At 36.9% G+C, this 5,196-nt stretch overlaps 1 pseudogene; it reads left to right on the plus strand.

Moving 5' to 3' along the window:
* Positions 1–1,308: 1,308 nt before the first annotated feature.
* On the plus strand, positions 1,309–1,836 carry LOC112824129 (large ribosomal subunit protein eL20 pseudogene; annotated as a pseudogene).
* The last annotated feature ends 3,360 nt before the right edge of the window (positions 1,837–5,196 follow it).

Consider the following 5,196-nt stretch of genomic DNA (forward strand, 5'->3'; position numbering starts at 1 on the left):
TAAAGAAGAGAAAACAGGAAAAAAGGGCCAAAATTGTGATGATCCAGCTTTTCTTCACTTTGAGCTTAGAAACAGTCTTTATTGGGTGCTTTTGCTTTGTTTTGAGAAGAGTGATTTAAAAATTGAGGTATTAATAAAACAGAGCTAAGAAAAAAATCATCTTCAGAAGGTTCAGCAGATCCTGAAGAACTTCTCTCTGCTAGAGGAATAGGCTAATAACATTTTGATGGCATTCACAGATGATCCGAGAAAAGTGATAAAACACCAGTAAATTCAGGACAATGCTATAAATTAGACTTTCCGAAGTTGGTAGTGGGAAAAAAAATCAAAGGACTTATAAAAGCACAAAACTGATGTTAGGAAAATAAATCTATAGTTGGTTTCTTCAAAGGTATAAAGAACATAGTCATTCATGAAGGACCTACTAACTTCCCAGGGACCCAGATTTAGTAAATGGTAAGAGAGATAAAAGCTTAAATTCATCTGACTACATTTTTCTTTACCCTAACATATAGCCTCCCGTACACCAAGGAAAATACTTAAAGAACAGAAGGGGAAGGGGCACCTGGGTGGCTCAGTCATTAAGTGTATGCCTTTGGCTCGCGTCATGATCCCAGGGTCCTAGGATAGAGCCCCCATCAGGCTCCCTGCTCAGCAGGGAGCTGCTTCTCCCTCTCCCGCTCCCCCTGCTTGTGTTCCCTCTCTTGCTGTGTCTCTCTCTGTCAAATAAATAAATAAATCTTTAAAAAAAAAAAAAAGAACAGAAGGGGAAGTCCTGTGTTGGGAAGGCTTAAATATTCTCCCCTCAGATTAAATGGAGCTATTATACTGTATATGAATATTCAATATCAGAATGTTGGCCAATAAATTTGTTGATGAACTGCTACAGTGCAAAGCAAATACTTGCCTTATTTACACTCTGGGCTCAAAAGTTTCATATACATCCATATCTATATCTATATCTGTAGATACATGAATTGCATATACATGTTTTAGCTTTTCAGTTACTCGATTTTATCCTCATAGCAATCCTACAAAGGAAGTAAAGAAACTACTAGCATTATCATTTCAAGACAAAGTAACTGAGGAACATCAAGATTAAATGACTCATCCAATGTCACACAGTTTGTTAGGACTGCTGAGAAGACCCTCCACATCCACTGGCCACCCCCTTTTATTAAGTACTTTGTTCTCTAGGGATTCAGAATCTTCAAGATCTTTCTTACTAGCATTAATGGAGAGACTAAGTAAGCTCAGTTAAAATGACAACTACCTTTCTTAGGTGGCAGCAAGAGCAGAGAGGGTGCCATGAAGGCCCTGGGGACACTGCGAGAGTACAAAGTGGTGGGGTGCTGCCTGCCCCTCACCCCAAGTGCCACACTCCACCCCGGGTCACGTGCAAATCTTCGCACCTAATCATGTTGTCACCAAGTCCTGTTTCTGGTACCTTGTGTCTCACCTGGAAAAGATGAGGAAGTCTTCAGGGGAAATTGTTTACTTTGGATAGGTGTTCAAAAAATCCCCCTTGCGGTGAAGAACTTCGGCATCTGGCTGCTCTATGACCCCAAAGCAGCACCCACAATACGTACTGGGAGTAACGGAACTAGACCACTGGGGGCGCTGTCACCCAGCGCTCTCGAGACATGGGTGCCCAGCACCACACACCCAGGCCCACTAGATCCAAATCATGAAGGTGGAGGAGACTGCAGCCAGAAAGTGCTGCCCAGGCAGTTAGGCAGTTCCAACTCCAAGATCAAGTTCCCACTGCCCCACTGGGTCCTGTGTCACCAGCACAAGCCACACTTCACTACCAAGAGACCCAACACCTTCCTTTAGATGTAGAGCCTCCCTGTCCCCAGGTCTGACCAAATAAACTCCTTGGGAAAACCAAAAAATATAAAATTAAATTTAATTAAAATAAAATAAAAATGAAACAAGCATCAGGAGAAAATGGAGGTGTGCCTACCACCACTCAGGGTTATTATAAAGATCTTAATTGTTATCTTGGATGAATTTCTTACTTTCTTAGTATTTTTAGAGTCCCTTTAAAAATCTGATGGAATACACGGTCCCTATTCTCAGAAAATAAAATAAATACATAAATACATAAATAAAACAAAGCACAACTGAAAAAAAGACCAGGAAATAAAAAGTTGGGGCAGATATATTGGGCCAGTGCATTCACTACAGGTTAAGAAACCCTGGCCTGGGAATATGGGATTGAATCAATGCACTAGCTTTGGAACATAGTAAGAACTGAAAGACTAATAGATGACAGAGTGTTACAGATGAATTCACAATGAGTCACGAAGGAAAAGGAGACCAATGGCAACGATATAGAAGAACCTAGGCCAGAAATATGATATTCCTTCAGTAGCATGACTTAGATAACAATCTGTATCACTCCCTTGGCTCCCCATTTCTTATGGAGACTATATGTGGGCTATTTCACTTACCTGAATATCTAAAATAAATATTCAAGGGAAAAGCAATAAAAATAAATAACACAACATAGAAATAAATGAAGAAATCTTAAAAGTACTTTATATCTCCCCCAAATGGAAAAAGAAAAAAAATATAGATCTCTAGACTATAAAGAGAAGATATTTTTATCATAGTTAATGCAGTTATAACCAGAAATAAATAGAACAAGTCATATATGTGCATGCATTTTTGTAAAAATTAGTGTATGTGCTCATACACATACACAATTATGTATGTGTATGTGTGTGCATGAATGTATAGTATACCATTTATCTATCTTTCTAGCTCTTAATATAATTTCTTTGACAATCTCATTGCTAATAGATTCAGGTACAGTCTCTCAAAGGAAGTGGTGGAAAATATAGCTCTTTTTGTAGAATGATAAAATAGACCAGATATTTCGTGAGCAGATTGGTGTATACAATTTCCAAGAAAACTCCAAGGCAGTAAAATATGGAGATTAAAAAAATAAAAAACAACTTGCTAAAAAGGTGATGGAATTCTAGAAGCATATCTAACTCATAGAATATATTTCCATATATTCAATTACTATAAATATGCCTAAAATATTAGCTATTAATTAAGTTGGAGCTATAAAATAAAAGGCCAGTCATTTTAGAATTTTGCCAGAGTATCTCGGTAAACATGAATATAGTTCTAACCCATCGTGAGATGAAGAACAGGCTGCCTAGCAACCGTTTTAACTAGTTCCCCAGAGGTTCTCAAGAGAAAAATGGGTGTTTGGAGGGGGAGCATTTGTTTTTGTTTTTGTTCTTATATCAAAGTTTCAGGATCATTTCTAACTAGCTTCTCTAGTCATTTTTCTTCTTGTCTTCATCATCTGAAAGAAATAATGAAAACGAGAAAGGAAAGAAGGAAGGGAGGAAAGGAGGGAGAGAGGGAGGAATGGAAGAAAGAAGATACAGATCAACATGGGCCATTTGAAGCGTTCACTCAGGAATTCAAATATAATAATGAAAATCGAAGTCAGGTTCTTCTGTTTATCATATGGGCATATGTACCTTCTTGTGGAATGCTCACAAATCAAATTTAAAGTAATGACATTGGCTTGGGAAACTACAAGTTCATTGAAATGTGTGACAGGAAAGAATATATGTTGGTGGCATTTCTTGACCCAGGATTCAAGGGCAACTTTGAAACTCTATGCCTACTTCATGAAGCCATAGATCACAAGGAAGATGTTCCCATAAAGAAAATGTGGCAGGTTAGGTCATTCTCCTCCTTCCAGACTTCCTGGTTAAGTAAAAGCACACTCATAAAACATTCACAGCATATTTTCATAGGATGTCCTATCATGTAGGTCCCTGACAGGGGAGGAGAGAGAAAGTGTTTGATGCTAATTCCAGAAACAGCAGCTTTAAGTGTTTCTTTTGAGAAACAGAAAGAGAGAGGCAGAGACAAAGAGAATGGCCCAGGTTTACTATAGCCTTTATGAGTTTGGGAGGGAAGAACAAAGATGGATTTCAAGTTAGATTCCAGAGTTAATGACGTGTTAATGAAAATGCAGGGAGCAAAAATGGTGAGTTAAAAAGATTATAATCTCAAGCAAAGCAGAAGTGGTGGATCTGGAGTATGATGAGTAAGTTATATAAATGAGATGCTTAGGAACATAAATTACCTATCTTCTTACTTTATGTAATTGTTTGTATAGCTTTTGACTCCATTTTAAGACTCTATTGCCAATTGGGTTTAGTAAATACCATTTTGCAGACTTACAATGCAAAAGTGTTTCAACAGTAAAAATTGGGTTTTATAATCATTGTGAGTAATATAAACAATGTTCCTTCTAGAATTCATTCTGAGCCCTGGGTTCATTTGCAGTTCTATCATTGACCCATATGAAACATAGACTTCATTTGCTGTTTACTACTTTCCTGAAAAACAAAAGAGAAAGTGGTTCCATTGCTTTGAATTACCTCAGAAAATGGCCATAATTTGCCACCTCACAATGCAAGGCTACATTTTGTAAGTTAGATTCTGACCTCAATGCTGAGTTTAAGTGCCAAGACTATATTTAACTATGCTGAGGCATAAGACTTACATGAAACTCCATTTATTTAGATTATAATGAAGACTTATTTTGAAACATTATTCTCTGCATTTCAGCATCTTATCATCTACTAGGACATTATCAAAACAAAACCTTTTTTGAGGTAGGGAGTCTTTTTCCATTTTCATATTTTTTATAATCTAGTTCTTCATGTTTCCTAAAGGTAAATAATGCATGAGAAAACCTGCAGTACCTTGACTAGCATTTTTCTTTAAATATTAAATATTGCTTTTGAAAATGTTTGAACTATGAATAGTTGTGCACAATAATTTTCCGGTTGGAAATAAAGCCCGATATTTATCCATTTTCCCTTTGATGTCCTAGCATACTAATGCTATGTAGAGTGGTTGACTACTGAATTCCTCCCAGAAGTTATGAAACTTACAATTCCATGAAAAAACAAGGATACAGATACTCTTTGAAGGAGTGGTTTACATGTTTAGTAGAAGGTTGTTATTTTTTTGGCAGTGGCTTTGGTTTCTTACTGATGTCGTTTTCACAACTAAGGATAGGTTCGATTTTATTTTCTTTCAATGAATGTCATGACAACCCTAAATTAAGTCCACTAATGTATAAAGAAAGTGATTTCATGGATAATACCAGAGAGCACTTCATTTAAATTGCTATAAACCTTCCAAAGG

This window comes from Callorhinus ursinus, unplaced genomic scaffold (assembly GCF_003265705.2).
Source record: "Callorhinus ursinus isolate GAN/ISIS: 27379988/994484 unplaced genomic scaffold, GSC_fseal_2.0 scaffold9, whole genome shotgun sequence".
NCBI lineage: Eukaryota > Metazoa > Chordata > Mammalia > Carnivora > Otariidae > Callorhinus > Callorhinus ursinus.